The sequence below is a fragment of the Ambystoma mexicanum genome, chromosome 4p (genome assembly GCF_040938575.1).
Source record: "Ambystoma mexicanum isolate Mex_15411 chromosome 4p, UKY_AmexF1_1, whole genome shotgun sequence".
In the NCBI taxonomy this organism is placed as follows: Eukaryota; Metazoa; Chordata; class Amphibia; order Caudata; family Ambystomatidae; genus Ambystoma; species Ambystoma mexicanum.
The window spans coordinates 883,513,152-883,534,796 of NC_090927.1; positions in this window are offsets into that span (position 1 = coordinate 883,513,152).

Here is a 21,645-nt window from a genome sequence, read left to right on the forward strand (position 1 = left end):
TGGAGTTTTTAGCACCAAAGCAAATGTCATTTTTAGGCACATTTTTGAGTTTCAATTGCAAAGCGCTGCTTCTCTTTCTGCACTCTGTTTGCTGGTCATGGAGCCCACTGGCACATTTTTCTGCACTGTGTGCTCTATCCCACCACATATGCACGATGGGTTGCAGGATGTGCATGCATCTTTTTGTGTGTGTTCAACACGCGGTTTTGTAGGTTTTTGGCGCACACAAGAGTTTTGCCGCCATTGTTGCTGTTCCTTTCACCATAACTAGCAGGGTGATGCCGCATAACACAGCGGAGTGGGTCAATACATCCCACACACACACGATGCAAGATTCTTCAGCCTTGTATCCTCGTCTTACGTTTTCTATTCACAAAGGTTCATGAAAGTAACAGTTCCTTGTCGAAAAGGTCAAGGGCACTTCCGTTCTTACAATCCTGTTCTGATTTACTGTTTTTTGCCTTGTATTAAACTGCCATCTTGGAACTGCTGCTTCCTCATGTGCTTTGCCTCGCTCATAGTGTGCTCTCGTGCTCCGCCTTTTATCCATGTGGGGAAGTGTAATAGAAGTGCGTTGTGTGTAATGGTCAGTAATTGCGTGACCCTGACTCACCATTGTATTGGGACATGTCACGTATACGGCTTGGGTGTAAATCCGTTTTCTATCATAGCAAGCTGTCCATGAGAAAGTGCTCATGTTTGAAAAGGGTTGCGTTTGAGTTCCTAAGTATCCTACCTGGTAGGATGAGGTAAAGATGTTACAGGGAAGGGGATACCACGTTTTGCCATCTTGTGTCCCACTCCCCGAAAACCTCTCACCCAGGTGATCCTCCTGCACTGGTCCACCCCAGGAACTGGATCCAAAAGCGATGGCTGTGTCCTGGCCACCTGGATGACAGATCCCCGGGGACTAGTGGGAGAGACACCTTCAGGTTTCTCACATGCCCTTTCCCTATGCGATGTAGCGGCATCTGTTTCAAAAGGGAACCAACAAAGGAAATCCACGTTTCCTTGGTCTTTGCCTTTTTGGTGCTCCACAGTGAAATAGTAGGGTTGCAGGTCTAAGAACCATTGCATGACACGAGGGTTAGAATCTTTCTGCTGGCTAATCCAAATAGTGGAGAATGACCTATGAGTGTGAATTCCTCCCTAGGAGGTAATATCTAAGGTGGGTAATGGCCCTCTTGATGGCAAGGGCCTCTAATTCCAGCACAGACTAATTTCTTTCACATGGGAAGGGTTGGTGGCTAGTACATAAGATAGGATATTCCAGTCCATCGCACATTTGTGACAAGACTGCACCTAGCCCTGTAAGGGAGGATCTGTTTGTAATACAAACTCCTTCAAGAAATCGAATACCTTGAGGATTGGATTTTGGTAGAAGGTTTGTTTTAGGTTGTTGTAACATTCATCATCCTCGTCAGTCCAATATGTTTTCTGGCATTCAGCGTTCTTTAATTTGTCGCTCAGCCTAGCTGTCCTGTCCGTGAAGTTAGGGCTAAACCTAGGGTAATAACCGATTAATCCTAAGAATGCTCTGAGGTTTCTTTTAGTTTTAGGCATAGGGGTATCTAGGAGGGCCTTCACTTTCTCGCATTGAGGTTGGACACTACCATTCCCTACAAAGAAGTCAAGTTATTTCATGGCTGATTGATCCAGCTTGCATTTGGAAGGTTTAGCAGTTAGATTGGCTTCTCTTTGCATTCTCATAATAGTAAAGAGATTGAAAAGATGGTCTTCCCAGGTTTTACTATAAATGACTATATCGTCAATATAAGATCATCAGAAATCGCAGTACGGCTTTAATATTCTGTCCATAAGTCATTGGAACGTGGTGAGGGCCACGTTTAAGCCAAAAGGGAGGACTTTAAACTGGAATAGTACCAAGGGTGTCAAGAAAGCTGTCTTTTCTTTGTCAGTTCCATGCACATAGACCTGCCAGCACCCCTTGGTTAAGTCTATGTTGGATAGAAAGGTGGCATTACCAAGGTTATCAATCAATTGGTCGATGCATGGTATGGGATAGGCATTGAAGTCAGAGATAGCATTTACTTCACGGAAGTCTATGCAAAACCTCCAGGAATGGTCAGGTATTGTGACCAATACTACAGGGGAGGACCATGGGCTTGAAGGTCATCGCCCTTAGCATTTTGTTCGCTTCTTCAACCACTGTTTACGGGCTTCTGGGAGTCTATATGGTTTCAGATGGACCACTTTTCCTTTGAGTATTCTAATATAGTGCTAAGTGCCTTACACTCTTCCTGGTTTCTCTGAGAAAACACCTGCATCAGGGAATATGGTAACTAAATCTTTTAAATCTTCCTGTTGTTGACTAGATAACTCTTGAGGAATTCATTCAAAGTTATCTATTTCTTCTGTTACCAAACAGGATAGTATCGTGGCATCGGTGGCGGAAGGATTTTCCTTCCACTCTTTGAAGAGGTTTACGTGAGAGAGATGGGTCTTTTGTTTCCTGCCAGGTTGGGATACCTTATAGGCACAGATTACTGTTCATTCTGATATTTCATACGGCCCATGCCACTTTGAGACAAGATTTTTTTCCGAAGTAGGTAAGAGGACTAATACCTTTTGTCTTTTTGAAAATTATCTTAAGTTTACCTTTTTGTCATATGTGGACTTTTGTTACATTTGGGCTTTTTATATATGAGTATAGACCAGATTTCAAATAAGTTTCATATGCTCTCGCAATCTGGTAGCTGTTTGCGAAAGAGGAATGGGTGCCTCTTCTGTTTCTTCCCCGGTCCCCCAGAGCATGTCCAGGACATCTCTACGTTTTCTACCGTAAATTAGTTCAAAAGGAGAGAATCCAGTGGATGCCTGAGGGGTTTTTCTTACTGCAAATAGTGCCCAGGGGATCATGCGGTCCCAGTCCTGCCCGCCTTTATCTACCAATTTCCTTAGTATAATTTTGAGTGTTTTATTGAATCTTTCTATTAATCTGTCTTTTTGGGGATGGTAAACTGAAGTTCTTATGGTGGTTATATGGAGCAGCTCCTTGACTTCACCCATGAGTTTGCTCATGAAATTGACCCTTAATCCATTAGGATTTCTTTAGTAAAACGAACCCTGGAAAACTATGGTAATATGTATTTTAAAATCTGTAGGGTGGTGTTGTTCCGCATAGGGAATGCCTCGAGATATCTGGTAGTGTAATCAACAATCACAAGGCCATATTTGTTACCCAGTCTAGAGGTTTCCAATGGTCCAATGTTATCCATCCCAATCCTTGAGAAACAGACTGATATTATTGGTAAAGGATTCAGAGGGGCAAGCAAGGGAAAGTGTGTACAGGTTTCTGACATATTTCACATGTCTGAATGAAGTTTTTTATATCAGCATGGATACCTGGCCAGTAAAACTACCCACTGAAGTGCGCCAGTGTCTTAGATTGTCCCCCTGTAAAATGAGAATGTGCAATCTCTAGTACGATCTTCCGATGGGTTTTGGAGATTACTAACTCAATTTTACTTAGTCCATCTGTGGATCTTTCCTTTCTGTAATAGTAATCCCTGTTTTGGACAAAAAAGGGACTTCCCTTCTCTCATCCCTCCTCTTCGGGAATGGCTTTTAAGAAAGACTTAGCGAGAGCTGGATCATTCGCTGGGTGAAGGCTAGGTCGGGAAGGATGGTAGGTTCTTCTTCCCTTAGTTCATCACCTTCCCCAAAGCCGATGCACCTCTCTCAGTATCTTCCAGTTCACTCTCTCTAAAACAAGGAAATAGAGCCCTTTCAAGAATTCCTGGTGCAACTTTGTCACCCCGATGTACTTCAAATAGAATTTCACCATGGTTCTGTGGAAGAACCTTTCTGTCTCCCCGGAAGTCAGCATCTAGGACGCCTGCAAAAACATCTAGATTGAAATTCCAGGCCAGATTTTGGGGCCAATCGTTTATACCACCCAGGAGGGGGTATCAAAATTAAGTCTGTGGGAATCATTGCCCTTTTCCCTGGAGCGATAGTAGTTTCTCTGCTGCTACACAAATAAAAGTCTATTGATTATTTCATGGCAATAGAGGTATCTGAGGCTCTATAACTAAGCTTCTGGAATTTTAGGATTCCCCAATTTGTCTCATTAAGTCACATCCCACCTCTGACACCACATGTAAGGAAGGCATGGTATCAACAGTAAGACAGACACAAGTGACCACAGTTCAGGGGTGTTTATTGAACTTCACAAAGGGTTTGAAAAATGCCTATCTAATCATAAATCTACAGATGGGAGCAAGCTATGACCATCAAATAATAATAATGCAGTCCTAGTGGTGTTGTGTCAAAATAAAAGGACCTATACTAATAAACATATTGCCAATCCTTACCTCTAAACACAAACAGTGTGAGAAACCGTGTTACAAAAAAGAAAGAAGTGTTCACAAAATTATATGTCAAGATGTTCAGACCACTGGCCTCCCTTCCCCACGTTTTCAGCATGGGACAAGGCTTCTTGAGCATGAGGATACAGTTCAATCATTAGCATCAGGGCCTTCCACGACCAAGTCTCTTTGCCTTTTCAAGTCTCTTCTTCTTGAGGGCCTGATGCAACAAATAAACAATATGTTATTTTCCTTTTAACCCCTTAAGTGCCAAGGACGCGGTATCTCATCCTTGGAATTCCCTCCAGGGTGCCAAGGACGAGATAGTTCATCCTTTTTGGCACTCTGTTTTGAGCGATCCCTGCAAAGTACGCCGACGTTAAAGTGAAAATAAAAAGGTGAGTCTCCACCTTTCTTCCCCCGATCTCCGGCTGTATTTCAAGCCAGAGATCGAGGGAGGTGTTGTTGGAAAGGGAAGATTCTCCCCTTTCCAATGACACCTTTTGTGAAAGCATTGCTGGGCGCAGATCGGACGCAGAGCACTCGATCCGCACACAGCAATGCCCACTAGACACCAGGGATGTCTTTGAATGTGAGGGGGAGATGGGGGCTGCTTACAGCCCTCTCCCCCCAGCCCCAAAAGCATGGGGGCACATATGTGCAGAACCCTGGGGGCAGATGGCTGATCATCTGCCCCCAGGGAAGGGGGCAAAAAAGAATCAAATAAAAAAGGAAATGCAACGAGGATGGGAGGTGGGGGTCGGGGGTCCCTAGGGATTTGTTTTGCCCCCCTGAAAGGGTGGTGGCACTCCCTCACCCACACCGAGTGTAAAGGGGGGCACCCCGTGTAGCCCTCCCTGGGAGCAGATTTCTGCCTCCAAGCAGGAGTTCATGAGGTGGACCCCCATCCAATTGGAGGGGGGAGGGCCACCAGGAATAAGTGTGCAGGCCCCCCAAAGGATGGGGCCTGCAGGTTAGGGCCACCCTGGGGGCAGATGGCTAATGATCTGCCCCTAGGAAAGGGGGCAAAATGAAAAAAACAAAAAAAAACAAAAAGGGAGGTTTGGTTGGGAGTGGGGGGGCCACTAGCCACCAGGGATTTATTTTACGGAAAAGGGGGTGGCCCTCTCCCCCTCACCCCAAGGGGAAATGGGGGCACCACGTGTAGCCCTCCCTGGGGGCAGATATCTGCTCCTAGGAAGGGGCATCTGACCGCAGGGAGGGCTGTTTTCATGGGACACCTGTGGTAACATGGGACGGTAGGCCATGTGTTGTTGGTGGCGTGTTTCGGAGGGTGAGCTGATCGAAATGTGCAGAAAATTACTTTTTTTGCCACATTTCGGACTTTGCTGTGCTTTTTGGGTAATACATTCTGGGCCGATTTGCGCAAGTCAGACCTCTGCAGATTCCCACGGGTGTCCTCTTTTCGGGAATGCATGGGGTTCCCTGTTTTCCTTGGTGGCTTAGACACCCGAGGCCCATATCTGTATGGTGTGCCCTTCTGGAAAAATCATGAAATTCAGCTGTCGGGAAAGACTTGGGGTTAGGGGTGTTTTTGGCTTTCCCCTTGGCGCCGGGTAGGTGCACCCACACATGTGAGGTACCATTTTCATCGGGACACCTGTGAAACGCGGGACAGTAGGCCATGTATTGTTGCCGGTGTGTTTCGGTGGCTGAGCCAAGTGAAATATGCGGAAAATGGCTTTTTTCACCACATTTCGAACTTTGCCAGGCTTTCTGGGTAATAAATTTGTGTCCGATTTGCACAAGTCAGCTCTTTTCGGAAATGCAAGGGGTTCCCTGTTTTCCTTGGTGGCTTGGACACCCAATGCCCATATCTGTATGGTGTGCCCGTCTGGAAAAATTGTGAAATTCAGCTGTCGAGAAAGACCTGGGGTTAGGGGTGTTTTCGGCTTTCCCCTTGGCACCTAGGTAGGTTCACCCACGCATGTGAGGTACTGTTTTCATCGGGACACCGGTGGAAACTAGGGACAGTAGGCCATGTGTTGTTGGCGGTGTGTTTCAGTGTGTGAGCTGAGTGAAATGTGCGGAAAATCGCTTTTTTTTCCACATTTTGAACTTTGCCGGGCTTTCTGGGTAGTAAATTCTGGGCCGATTTGTGCAAGTCAGCCCTCTGCAGATTCCTACTGGTGTTCTCTTTACAGAAATGCATGGGGTTCCATGTTTTCCTTGGTGGCTTGGACACCAGAGGCCCATATCTGTTTGGTGTGCCAGTCTGGAAAAATTGCGAAATTCAGCTGTCGGGAAAGACTTGGGGTTAGGTTTTTTTTTTGGCTTCACCCTTGGTGCCCGGGTAGGTGCACCCACATATGTGAGATACCAGTTTCATCGGGACACCTGTGGGAACACGGGAAGGCATGGCATTTGTTGTGTTTGTGTGTTTTTCATATTGTTTCGACCCATTTGCTGGTGGCCTTTGTCACACAACCCTTTCATTTCCCAAATGTGCCCTACATTAGTCGCTGCTTTAGGCACCCTACACTGTTGTAACCTGCACAAGTCACCTACCCTTGGAAAGGTCTGCCTGTGCTCTTTAAAAAAATGTATGCTTGCCATTCCTCACCACATTGGTTTTCCTAATTTACACTTGCTAAGTACGTCTGTTCAGGACATAAGCATAAAACTCCTGTGTACCATGGCTCAGTGTTTGGCTTGTGGTTTTGCCTGTTTTGTGAAACACTACAAAAAATGTGTGCTTTCCTAACTGCAAGAGTCGGGGGAATGTAGCAGAGCATATTCTTTCTCAAAATTCATAGAAGCCATTGTCGTACCAAGCCAACCATGTCCACTACATACCTGTTTTTTCAGTCAATTTCCCGCTTTTTCCCCAAACTATGGCATTTTCCACTACCTATTTGTAGCCCGACCTGTGCAAATCACCCCTTCCTAAACTTGGAATTTTATCTACTTTTCAGAAATGTATGCCTTTCTGTCCTCCAATTCAGCTTGTGTAAAGATACTGGTGGGGGGTGCATGTATATGGTAGAGGAGATGCACAGAGGACCCCAGCCAAGATTCTCTATTGTGGTAGCAATGGACGAGCAATCAAGGCCTAGCTTCTCAGGAGGTGATGCGGGCTGGTTCTTAAGTACAGTGTAGTCCCCGAACCCCCATAAAGTAATGTCCACACATATATTACTGAAAACACAGTTTTTATATAATTAATATTCAAAGGTATGTACCCGATCACAATAACACACTTTGTACTCGGAAATCAACAATGATAAATATATACAATTCTAAAGTGGTACCACCAATGTTATCAAATCTCATTAAAGTGCATCAACTGTACGGTTAAAATGTCACACAGATCAATAACGAGGAAACCAGCAATAGAGATAGGAAGGAAAGCAAGATGGTTGACACAATGGGCAGAATACTGGCCCCTACCAATAGACACAGTTCTGTGTGGAGATCCCCCCTCCTGGGCAACCTGTACAATAATGATATATAGCACAAGCCCAGTCCATATATTGTTCACTAGTCTTATTTCCTCCTATAATGTTTTACCCCCCAAATGTACCTGGTGGGGTAGAGTTCTTCAAAGACGCGTCGAAGGATCCTTCTTGAGTGACTCCCTTTAAAACAGGAGCCATGGATCGTCGAGAGGCGTCGAAGATGGTGAACTTCTCGTCAACGGCGGCAATGAGAAGTTTGAGGGTGCCGAGACTACGGCGTCGATTCAGACGGTGCTCGTCAGCGACGTCCTGCGAGGGTGAGGTGTGCAGGGCACCTCGGCGATTGATTGTTCAGGACTGCAAAGAGTTTCAGAAGAACTGTGGCCCAACAAGGGTGTTGAGTCGTTGAATTCTTTGTGGCCTTCAGGTGGCGGGAAACCCATCGGCGGATTCTCCTCGGCGCATTGGTTGTCCTCGACTTTCTCCGGTGGGACAAAAGGGTCAACGTTGCGGACAAGGGAGTCCTTTGTTACAAAAGTTCAGGAGCAGGCGTCTCCAGTCGTCGGCGGCATGTCGTCAAGTGGTCCCCTTGTCTGGGCAACACAACTTCGACGGGCCTCCAGCGGTTACACAAACCTGCGAACCCTGGTCAACGGCAACAGACTTCGACAGCAGCGAAGTCCGGGTGCTTCACTTCGTTCTCCTCAGCGGTCCTGTCTCGGGTCGGCAGCCTTTCGAGGGTCTGACTTCCAGGGAGCTTTGGCAAAGGTCAGCGGTGCTCGATGGTCCCTCGGAGCACGGGAAGAGGGCGCCTTACCAGGTCCTCTCTCGGATTAGTCCTCGATGAGTTCGGCAGCTTTCAGATCAGGTCGAAGCAAATGCAACAGCAAGTCTTCTTCTTCCAACTGGGCGTCGAGGATCAGCAGTTCCAGTTACTCTTAAAGTGTAGACACAGCTTCTGAACAATTTCCAGTGGTGAGAGGTCACCAGATATACTATCTTGTCTCTCATCCACACTGCTGGGTCACTCTCAGCAGCCAATCATACAGAAGGGCATTCATGCAGTCAGTCAGCCAATCAGGCACACAGTGCATTCAGGCCATCCTCCTCCCTCTCAGACACTCACAACAAGGAATGTGGATTGGGACAGAGTCAGGGCTTCCCAGGACTTTGGGAAAACAATGTAACAGGCAATAGAAAGCAAGAGGCCACAGGGGCCATCTTGTTTCCTATCAGGAATCAACTAATTCCAATGGCAGGGCCTGGGTATCCCAAAATGGAGGATACTCGGAGCACCTGACAAGTCAGCATGGAGCTGCCACCAGCCCATACCCTGCTCTGCAGGCCACCCACAGGTGCCCAAAAACATACACTAGGAGCACAGGGTTGTACCCCCACCCATGGGTGCCATAAGGGTATTGCATGGGTCTGTTCACCAAACCAAAAGAGAGAGAGCTGCGCCGCCAGGAGTCCCACATGAACTCCTGTGCGGAAAACACGACAGAACACACCATAAAAAGGCAGTAAATGACAAGGATACGGAGGCCATGTCCCTCCGATGCATTTCCAGCATCACACCCGACCTGTGCAAATCACCCCTTCCTAAACTTGGAATTTTATCTACTTTTCAGAAATGTATGCATTTCTGTCCTCCGATTTGGCTTTCCTGCCCTTTTTTTCCATTCCGCCCACGCATATCCAATTGGCAAAAATTGCCAAAATCACCTACCTCTCACAAAATGGTTGATAACCACATCAAAATAATTTCTTTTCGTTTCCACTCAACCTGTTCTTGAAAGCCAGGAAATTGGGGAATTCAGCACAGCAAACCATTTGTTCCTAGCTCTTTCAAGGAAAAATACAGAGGCTTCTTTGTACATCATTTTATTGTCATGTTTTGAAAGAACACAACATTTTTGTCCTTTTTGGTTATTTTTTCTGACACCCCTACAGCAACCTAGGATTCCTGGGTGGCGTTACGACTGCCTACATGTGGGAAAAAAGGGGCCAGATTTGGCTGAGATATCTCACGTAACAAAAAAGTTACAAGGCATTGAATGGCAACATACCAAAATCACCAAAAAAGGCCTTGGCCCTGGGGGAAAAACCCATGGCACTTAAAGGGTTAAACTTTCACAAGTACTCAATTTCTCATGTGATTCTTTATTCACTTTGGATCCCCCTCAGCCAGGCTTAGATCCTCTTAGCACAATGCTCGTAGGATATTCATGCATCCCAAGCTTGTAGGACATTCATGTATCCAATTTCTAGTGTGATACACAGTTCACCCCGGATCCCCCTCAGCCAGGCTTAGATCCTCTTTAACACACTATTCAATTAGTCTCCTTCCACTGGGCTGGGACCAATTTCAATTTAACTTTTTAATACAAACTTACTTTACCCAAAAGCTCTCAGCTGATCTCCCTCCGCCGGGCTCGGACCAACTTCATATAGTTTGTCATACTTTTCTTTACGCTATTAACATTGAAGACTTTCGATTGTACACAGGATTTTGCTTGACCGGGTTGCAGGACCACTTCGATTCACAATTCTTTGTCACTCTTTTCCTTTTGCCACCTTTCAGTTAGATACCTTACAGAGACTTTCGAATGAGCACGCTCGCGGTGCCGGACCACTCTGTCTAAGGTATCGTATCTTGGCTTCAAAGTTCAATCACTCATCTGTTGTTAAATTTTACTTGCATTGATTATCACATATGCTCCATACACTGTTCGATTCAGGATTCACTATACAATGTTGCCACTTGCAACCTTTGCTTCAACACAGACTGGTCTGATATCAATCTCCCCAACTCACCGGCTGTGCTGACTTCACTGTTGCTGCTTGGTTGTAGAAGCCAAGGACAGTACCACGGCAGCAAGCAATTCTCCCCACCTTGTCTATCGAAAACAGCAGAGCCCCAGGTACCTCCATGAAATGATGCAGGATACTTCAGCCTTGTTGCCTGGTCTTACATTTTCTATTCTCGAAAGTAATGGTTCCTTATCGAAAGGTCAAGGGCACTTCCCCCCTTGCGATCCCCTTCTGTTTTACCGTGTCTCACCTTGTATGAAACAGAACTGCTGCTCCCTTATGTGCTTTGCCCCACGCAGAGTGTGCTCTTCTGCTCTGCCTTTTATCGGTGTGGGGAAGTGTAATGGAGAAATAGAGAAAAGATTTCTAGCAATATGCTGGAGCTGTTTCCACCATACTGTTGGCACAAAATTGATGATTTACCATGGGTGAAATGACTGCCCGCAGTAGATCCTCCAAGGTTCTATGCTTTCTATTGTACTTCAAGAGAGGAGACTAACATGGTGTTAACACCACTCAAAATATGGTTGATTTACCACCAGACTGATTGCTGCAACAGGCACAAGTATGGCTGTATTTCTACTGGAAGTAATGCCGTACTTTTAATGGAGTTGAACCTGTAGGCCCTTTAAGAGAGTTTGCACTCTATAGAATGGATGTGGATGCAGATATTACTCTCTCAAACAATAATCAGACAACTCAAGAAGTTGGCAAAACACATCTGTTTTTAATTGCAATTGTCTAAAACATGGAGTACAACGGGCGTCAGCAGACAACCCACAGCATAAGTCTCAAAGATTCACATGAAAAAACACAGTTATACAGCAAAAACTCATCATACGTGATGTCATACTATGTGGCAAAATAAGGAAACTTATGATAGATTGTGGTTGGTCTACATCTAGGTACATTTTCTATGGGGTATAGGATCGTGATTAGGTCTCTAAAGTCAGGTGGTCAGCTATGCCCACCATCTTCCATGTCATAAAAATGCACAAAGTTTCATTGCCTTTCAATCTATAGGGCTGTTTGCTACTGGGCTCTCTACAATTGGTTGGCATGCTTGTACCCTTCTGGAATATTCCACTCTCTAGCAGCACGCAAGCTGGTACCCCAGGTGATTGAGGGTTGGACTTGACCATACCTCCCCGCCCAGTTAGCCCAACATCCATCATCACTCCTACTGTCTGCCATTCAATAAGTCCTTTGAAATTGGCCTTGCAAAGGATCACTGTGCATGAAAATAAAAGGGAGTGAGAGCATGGTCTTATCTTCTGGTCTCGGTGCAGCTCACCCAAAGTCTATTTTCAACTTGACCATGTGACAGGAGACCATGTTTTGTGCTCCTTTGTTGTATTTAATACTATTAAATGAATAAAACCTGTCACTTCTAGTGTTTTTCCATTACACCTCAACAGCAGCCCGTCTTGCGTCCATTGTATTTTCTCGAATAGATAACCAGCTTCTTGGCTGTTCCAACCCTTGACACTGGGCCAGACAAGCCTTCTCGAATCTTGTTTCGCCGTCAGCTGTTTTATTCTACTGTGCCACAATTTCAGCCCTTCTATTCATGGGGTCCTACTTTGCTAAAATGTGTTGTGGAACATGCAGATTCTCTACACACTTATACATATATTTGCGACACCGCCTGCAGTCTATTCACTATGTATAGCCAGCCTTATGATTACTTACTCTACTTGCGTTTCTGCATCTGTACAATTATAAAATGGCTTTGCATTTTCTTTAGTGCTCTCCGCCCGGGGAATCTTCATGTTGCATTTGAAATGTTGCTCATTACTTCGCCATTAGATTATATAAGGTCTATTCAACTTCTTCATTGGCATCTCTTATTGGTACATAAGTTCTGCTTAGTGTGACGTCACCCGTCTTCTCTTTCACTTATCTTCACACTTCTCCCGGAACTTCCTTCAGAACACTGTCATTTCTTCACGGGTACATCATATAGGGTTTTCTTAATGAATACCTTGTTTCAAGGACTATTCGTGTATAGGGACCATTACTGGCGTTGCGCATGTCGTAATTTCCAGTTTCCAACATATAAGCAAAATGGGGGCAGGACTTTCGATAGAGGGACTTGGATCCTCCTCTACAAAGTCCTTTATTTAGACTATTAAGGCATCTCGAGCAGTGTCTACTAATGTGTGGCTCTAGTTAGCCTTTACCGTGTATACCTGGTATGTGAAGCTATAATTGACATTAGATGGCAGTAACAGGCATTTAATACTGTACAGCCATAATAAAATTACCCTGGCCTGAGCTGCGTCTGTGGTGTGCACCCATAGCATATCATGGTATTAATAACTTTCTCATACCAAGGCAGTACCATGGACAACAAATAACTAAAATAGACTTGTGTATCCTTTTCTAGTTTGTTATTTTATCAATCTCTACCTTTTTTACATTGTGATATCATTCTTTTGATGTGATTGTCAAGAATACGTGTGAGATACCACTTCTTGTCATGTCATCATGGGCAAATGCTGTGTGTCAGGCCCCTGACATTTTGCTGAATTGATGTCCCAGGTGGGAACGAAATGCTATGTGTTGGTGCTGGGTCATGGGCATTGGCACTCCTGTAAATCTGAAGTGGAGGCTTGTTATTGGGCATGGCCTCAGTTGAGGAGTAGGAGTAGAAGAGTATGCAGGGGGATTGGAGGAGGCTTCCTTGAGCCCTAGCACAGGAGAGGCATGGCATCTGGTGAAGGCTCCCACAGACTCACAACCTCTGGTTGGGCAGGGGGGCATGCCAGTGGTGCATGGGGACATTGGCATGTCCTGCATGGGGCAGGAGAGGGTGGTTTCACAAAGCATTCTGGAGGCGGGGTGCAATGGAATGATTCCTATCTGGGTGTTAGCCACTGTAGAGGAGGGAGTGGTCTGAATCAAGAGTGCATAAGAATGGGAGGGCCTTAAGGAGGATTTGCATGTTCGTTAAACCCTCATGGGATGTCCCAGTCTGTGTCAGTGCTGCAGCATATGGTGAACGTAGTTGAGGGGAGGAAGTCAAGAGTGGGACAAGAAGGTGATAGAAGCAAAGCCATACTATGCACCTGCTATTCCAGCGGTGGTAAGGCAGATACATTATCCTCATGAAGTGAAAACCTCCCCCCATTCACAAGCCCTAGTTTCATGTTCCTGGGTGTTGCAGCACTTTCACTTGCCACTTAGGAACACCAATAACAGTGAAGAGTATGTAGTTCCTCTGCAAAGTGGCATTCCCGGAGGTGATGATCATGCAAAATGGCACATTCACCAATGCCATGAAGATATTAACTGAGAAAATGTGTCCCTTTCCATTGAGCCCACTAGTGGCTCAGCTGACAACACCAAACCCTCCAGTGGTGGTATGCTTGGGAGTGTCAGTACCCCCCAGGGTCAGGGTGCAGAATGCCATCATTAGGCAATTTGCACCAATCAACAGGGTCTGAACTCAATAAACCAGGAGACATATGTTGGAGGACTGCCAACGTTTGATGTTGGGCTCGGTTTCAATTGGAGAACAAGAGGGAGTTTGGTTTTGATCGTTATTTGGACTTTGTTAACCCAACATTTGCCAGTAGGTTATATCTCAACTTTAGGATGGGCGCTCTTGGGATGATAACAACACAGGTGTATTCCCTCTTTGTGGACAATTTTCCACTTTCTTTTCTTTTGAAATGGTATTTTGAAATGAAATGATATTTTATTTATATCACGCTCGTACACAAGTGCTTTGCCCAAGATTGAGTTCTTTATGGCATCTCTATTTGGTACCGCTCTTAAGATTTGCCAGCACTGGCACAGTCTCAGGGGGCTTGAGAGTGTGCAAAAGCACAGAGGATCTGAACATTGTTTTTTGGCTTGCCAAATACATTCATCATGCTTGGCCTTTAAGATTCAAAGAGTAGAGACAGTCTGTTAGTATTTGTAGAGTAACATTCCTAAAGGAAATAGTCAATGCCTCTGTGTGTTCCTTCAGAAAAGCTATCTGAGGTTACTTTTGTGTTTCTAACTCTAAAATGATGGGGCTGCGAGTTCTTATTGCTCTCCCCTGTTTTGAATTGTACAATTGTTCATTGCTTTTTTGGATCGGTTGTTTTATTCTTGCTGACATTGTCAAATTGTTTTGCCATGTGTGTTTTTTAGAATGCAATATATTATCATTTTTATATTTACAAATTCTAATATTGATCACATTTTATTTTATGTATGTTACAATCTATATATAATTGTGCACTTATATGGCCTCAAGCCGAATAAAAGTGATTGAATCAAATCAATAATCTTACCCAATCATTGCCAGTGATATGTGTCAGTGGTCAAACTCATGCCCCTCTTGCCAACGCCAACCGAGTAAGCAGTTTATGGCAGTATGCTAAGGTTAGTGCCAGCATTCAGACATAATCCATAGGAGAAGGTGATGAGACATGCAGACATCTTTTGCTGCCTTGCCAGATGAGTCTTAGCTAGGGAGGAGAGGTCTGGAAATCCCTATAGTCGCAGCTAGCATGGAGATCCATATGCTGCAGAACCACGTGTCCCTCCTCCATGCCGCTGTGCAGGGGAAAGGAATGAGGGAGTCATTGGGAATGGAATGTCCTCTCAGGGAGACTCTCCACACACGAGCGTGGCAGCACTCTCTAGGGCAGCCTATGACATTTAAGAGACTGCTGAACTCTATTGGAGAGCCTCTAAACTTTAGATGCATTCTGTGGGAGATTCCATGACATTCAAGGGGTGCCTGTTCTCTGTATAAGAGCCTATCAGAGCCTATTAACTTTAGCTGCTCTCTGTGAGAGGTTTCAATTTGTTGGAGAACATGTTAAAATTAGTTAGTGCCAGCACTCTCTGGGCGAGTCGGTCAGCTGGATGGGATGGCAGTTCTCTCTGGGATGATTGTGAAATTTAAGGGGTAGGAGCCTGCGAGAGAAATGTTGACAAGTGGCGCTTGTTATCATAACAATAGTAGGACAAAAAACAGTGGCGGCATAAGAGACAATGGGCCTCATTATGAAGTCGTCAGTAACCCGCCGGTGCCACCAGTGTGTTGCCACCAACCCGTAAAACTGAATACGGCGCCTGACTTCCCAGTGTCACTGGGACATTACCTGTCCTGGCAGCGCAGGAAGTAAGTCACCGGATTTCGGAAGTCCCCATTCCAGAGGACCCCATGCGATTGAGGACTCGGAAGCACCGGCACTGTTGCTAACTGTGCCGGTGCTTCCGTGATGACTCTGCAACCGGGCGATGTGCCCAGCAGGGTCCGACCTGTCTGGCGTAGCAGCCCTGGCAGGCAGACTCATAGTGTGGCGATCCAGAACAAAGGGTGCAGGTGAGTTTACTGGCACCCTTGTTTCTGGACCACTTCACTTGTAATGAGGCCCAATGTCATGAGTAAGTGAGCAACTGGTCATGGGCTCTCAGTCATTATGACAGCGATTCATTTGCCAACCACATGCACCAATAAACAACTTGACTCCAGTTTTCGGTGTATAACATGGACCATGTTACTAACTCATATGCTAGTTTTCCCAATGAAATGACTGTTCATGTTTATAAATGCTAATTGCTCAACATAAGGCACGACAGGGCTTCTCTTGCAGTTAGAAACAACATACATAGCATCACTAAAACTCTCTCAGAGGGACACCTGAAGGGATGCAGATTAGCCATGCAGTTGCAACTCCCACAAGTGCAGCTGACTGAACTGACCTCTTCCTGTACCAATACAGTACTGGTCCACTATCTTTTTTCACAGGCACAAATGTCCAGTAGGTAGTCATCAAACATCAATCGGTTTGTTCCTGTTGATGACCTGTCTGTATTCAAGATGCCAGAGTTCATGGGAAGGCGATCCCATCAAATCCAGTGCCTATATGCTGCACCCGCCCTGCTCACAAAGTCTTCGGCAAGCACCAGTGATCCCATGGATGGATGCCATCAGTCTTGAGCTTGACATTCCGATGTAGTTGCCAATATTTGGGCTTGCTGATGTTCTTCTTCCTGCTGTGAGTCCTCCTTCCTAGACAAGGACACCGGTGACTGAAAGGTCGCCATCTTTACCATCAATTGTAAGTCCATGAAGAAATCCTGAAGGTACTCAATGTGATCTTTAAATGTATCTACACATGGTCCACCCCACAAGGTTGAAACAAAGTCCCACTACGGCTAAAAGCTGTCAACATCCACAATAATTAACAAGATACAGGACCCAACCATGTTAGGTAGGTGCATCTCAAGAAGTTTCTGCAGAGGGATAAACTCACTGGGTGAAGAATTGGTACATCCAACCCATGTGGTTCCCGCCTTTAAAGGTCATAGCACAGAAGAGACCTCAGAAAGTATCTGCCACTGACGCAGTGTTAAAAGTGCCCCATATAATGCTCTTCTGAGAACATTTTGGTAATCTGTGATGGCATTACACTGCTCATGTTGTCTGTCCACGTTGTGCCAATTGGAGCTTCAATGGGTGACCACTGAGGTCTTCAGGTGTCCAATGGCAAGTTGCGGGAAACCTGCAATTGGCACAGTGCATTTTTGGTTTGGTAAGCCAGGCTGACATCTGAGCTGATCTTCTTGGCCACAGAGCATGTCTTTCACAGCCTGAGAATTGCTGAAATAGCATGTGACCATGAGGCAAAGGACATTTGCAAAGCAGGGGACATTAATTGTCTTGACAATTTGTAAGCAGCAAAATAATGTGATCCATTGTCTGCAAATTATGAAACCTTTGCCACTGTGCCTTCACATCCTCCACCTTCTCCCATATGAACACACCCCAGTAGCTTCTGCCTTGATGCAAAACACTGTGCACCTGCTGCCCTCTTGCAGTACTATTGACCATTATTGGCTGGTGGAGGAAGGAAATTCCACCAAGTGTGCTGTGATCTGCATGCAGTCAATACTCTGACAAACTGGTCCACTTATTCATGGTGAATACGTTTTGTTTTATTCCACAGACTGCTGTAGTGGCAGCCTCACTTTTCATAAAACATCATTGACCAATTTTCATTGACCAATTCTAGTACCAACGTTTGAGAGTGAAATGGCACCTGAAAAGAAGAAGTGATCAGATTTTTCCATGGGCCCCCATAATCCATGGTTTTCCACAAAAGAGTAAGGCAAGAGATCTGTTACCAACATTAAAGCTAGGTTATTATTGAACAGACCCTGTCTGTCATATGTCTTAAGTTATTTTTGTTTCTGCTCAAATGTTTTGACAATACTGTCCTACTTTCATGAGTTATCCCTGTTTTGTATTTGTGGTGTACGTCGAGTACTGCTTGGTGTCCCAGGAAATTACAGAGCTGCAGTATTTACAGGGACAATTGTGCATACTGATGGTAATACATTGTTTTTATTATGGTATTGGGAGGGATTGTGAAGAATCCTACAGATCCCTCACTGAAACCCTGCCAAAAGTCTCATACCAGGTGGCTAGGGAAAGCAGACGCTTCCTGATACTGACCTTTGGGATAGTGTACTGCTAGAAGATCAACTGGGAGGAGACATGGCTCAGGGAGGTGAGGAGAAACAGATAATGACATATTTTCATTATAATGATGCTGACCCACACATAGGATTTGTAACTCAGGGTACAATGTCTGTCAAATCTGAGCAAGCCTTATTATCAGAAAGATCTTTTAAGAATAAATATTCTCCTTACTCCCAAATGTGTAATGTAAAAGGATCTAGAGAAAATGCTATAAAACAAATGTCTTCCTCTGTATCAACCAATTCTGGCAGTCCATCTTTTAATGAGTTGAAGGGAAATTAACTCAATTGCTCCAAGAGCTAACTTTGCTGAAAGGGATTACAAGTCCCATAACCCCATGAGTACTGGGACAAGGAAGAGGGTTTAAGAGCAATGCAGATGTGGTCAGGCAATTAGGCCTAGCAGCAAACACCCGAGAGAACCTTAGAGGCATAAAAAGCCCCCTCAGGTACTGGCAATTGGAAGGAGAGGAAGGAGCTGTAACTGTAACTGTGACTGGAATACGAGTTGTAGCAGAAGGAATAAAGGTACGAGGGTGGCAAGCCAAGCAGAAGTGGGAGAAAAAAAGGGACGCCGGAACATGGAAACAGCAGATTACACCTGCTTGATCTGAGAGGCTCCTGTTCCCCCAAACTCTGAAGTGCAGAGACTTGTGCCATGGAAGGCATGCAGGAGAGTTGTCTTTCCCCATGTGAGCCTGATTGCTGTGGTTGCTGTGCAGAGAATGTGCTAGAGACCGAGCAGAGAAGCAGACGTCAAGCTGTTGGTCGCAGGAGCGAGAGGAGCTCCAAAGACATGTGGCCAGACCAGAGACATATTCACAGGGGAAGGGTGTGTGTCCCTAAGAGGACAGAATCAGTAGAAGCTGTGGCAGAAGGCGTGGGAGCAATGTGACCGGAAGAGCATGTGTCAAAGAAGCCTGTGAGTGAAGCACAGCATTCTATCAACTTGTGTGAGCATTGCCGGCAACAGTATCCGATACACTGATCACTTGCAAAAGATTTAAAGTGAGAAGAAGTTGTTCATTGAAGATGGAATACCCGAACAATGGAAATGTAGCAGTCACCTATAATGTGAAAGTCATTTTACTCGCATGAGACGCTAACGCTGCTTAAACCCATTGTTGAATCTTTAAAAGTCCATTACTGCCTGAAGGAGTGGTCGTGTGTCACTAATTAAGAGCAGTGAACGTTACAACGACCATTACCCAATAAATAATCTTGATAACAGCATTGTTGAAACCTTTAACTTGTGAAAACTACATTTAGAAGTTGTGTGTGCTTAATTGTGATTCCCAACAGAGGACTGAACTCTATCCTTCACTTTTACACAAGCCAATCTTTAAGCTTTAAAACTACATCATAGAGTGGTTGTTTCTGCCCAATTGTGATTCCTAAAGAAAGATTGAACTCTATTCTTTACTTTAATGTGGCATACCTTTAATTTATAAGAAGGTAAAGTGTATTTTCTATTGAAGAAGAGAACAAGCATTGGCCAGGCCAAGAGTCTTGCCATATTAATACAGAAACCAGCCTTTCTCAGAGTTCAAAAGCAACCTAATTTTGCTGTGAAGTTAATGACAGTTTAATTGGCCTAAGATACAAGTGTGCAAGCATTACTTGAAACTAAGAGAGTGGTTCCAAGGCTTCTGGGTAATTACTTGGGCTGATCATTGGCAGAAAGGGGCAGGTAAAGTTGCAGACAGGAAACTGGCTGCTTGTAAAGACGTTTCTGGAGTTGACACACCTGTAGTGCCAGAGACTGTGGAACAGAAAGACGAGTGAGTGTTGAAGACACAACCAGTTTGTTATGGGGGCAGATAGACAGGAGAGTCAAAGAGCCTTCCCCTTTTGAAGAGAGTTATTCAGAGGAAGAGTACCTTGCCCACTTGAAGGTGTTGAAGTACTTTAAAGTATATCTTGTTGAAGCCTGTCTAGAAGTACAAATCACAGAAGCTCTGGTAGTAGTCAAAAGTACTGAAGCTGTGGTGGTATATCTTGTTGTCATAGATGCAACATTGTAATAGTCTAAACAGAGTGGAGTACTGTGGGACAAAGGTGCCTGTTCTCATAGTGAATCAAATAGAAGTGAGGTTGTTGAAGGGGAAATCACAGCACTAAGAAGTCATTGTGACACATATACCATTGTCAAGTCTAAAATTGTAATTAAGGAAATACTGACTGTTAACCAAGAACTGTGTATCACTGAGAGCAGTGGATATTGCATTTCTTTTGAACTGTGGCAAGTCTTATTATCGAGGTGGAAAAAGCATTGTGGTTGGGATTAGCATTGGTGCTATTTGGTGGCAGTGAAAAATGGGCATCTCACCAAGGAGAAGAGATTTGCTATCATTGGAACTTTGGTTAACAAACATTTACTTTGACTTTGAAACATCATTAACTGATGTAAGACTTTTCTTTCTATGGTTGAACACTAACAGAATTGACCTTGAATCCTGGGGAAGGGAATCCACCCAGGATAGTAGAAGGTTATTGAAAGACTGTGAATGCTGTTCATGTTATGTTGTATTGCCATGTATTTTCTTTGTGTATTTGTTGCTTATTGCAAGGGCCAGTTATCCTGTGTTATAGTGTGTCCCCTTGGCTTTGGTTAGGTAGAGAAATCCTCAGCACAGTAGGGATGGTGAGGTATGTTTAATATATTTATATTAAGAATAAAATGGCATATGTTGCTAAATCATCAAACAGTTGTCCGCCTCGCATTTCTGGCTCCTCACAGGATGCACTAAAACTAATTTGACTTCTTCCCATGACTATGCTTGGTACCAGAACATATGGAGCAGCAAAGATGTGGTATTCAAATATGTCAAAGTCCTTCCTCATGACATTCTTTTCTGGCACAGTTGAGAGTGGCCACATTATACGGTTGTGTGTTCTGTGTGAAGTACTGCAACAATAATGACAATCATTGAGAGCTAACAAAACATGGGCAGTGCTCATCTCAATAGTGCTGCTGGTGGTGGTGATGTTCATGATTCCATAGGAGGATATGATGTACTATCTTATCTGACAGGCATTTCTTATAGAGACTGTATACTGGTTGGCATGAGCTTTTGTTAATACTCCATCCTATGCATTGGTTGTGCTAGCCTCCTCATCCTGCCCAATATTACTGCATCCCTACAGACATGAATATTGGTGCTTGGACTCTAAAGGAGCATCATCTTTGTTTTGAGCACCACCCATATCATTTTCACCATAGTCATTGTCTGACTAAGAGAATGGCGGCAGTGGAGACACATTTTTAATCTCATCTCATGTATCACCATAAGGTATGCTACCCATCCACTAACTTTAAGAGATGGACACTGACTGGTATCTCCTGTGTTCATGAATCTCTGATCATTTCTCTCACAATAGGTGTTTAAGTATTTTACAAAACCTGCCCTCAGAAATGGTTTGCTCCTACTGCCAATTGTCACCCGATGGCATGTGTTTCATTCACTTAAAGCGACTGACACTGACGAACATTGATCAAGATACTAACACTGACTGACAGTGTTACTATGTTCCACTAAACAAATAATGTAAGTGTAACTCTTGCACAAACTGCTCTTGCAAATGCT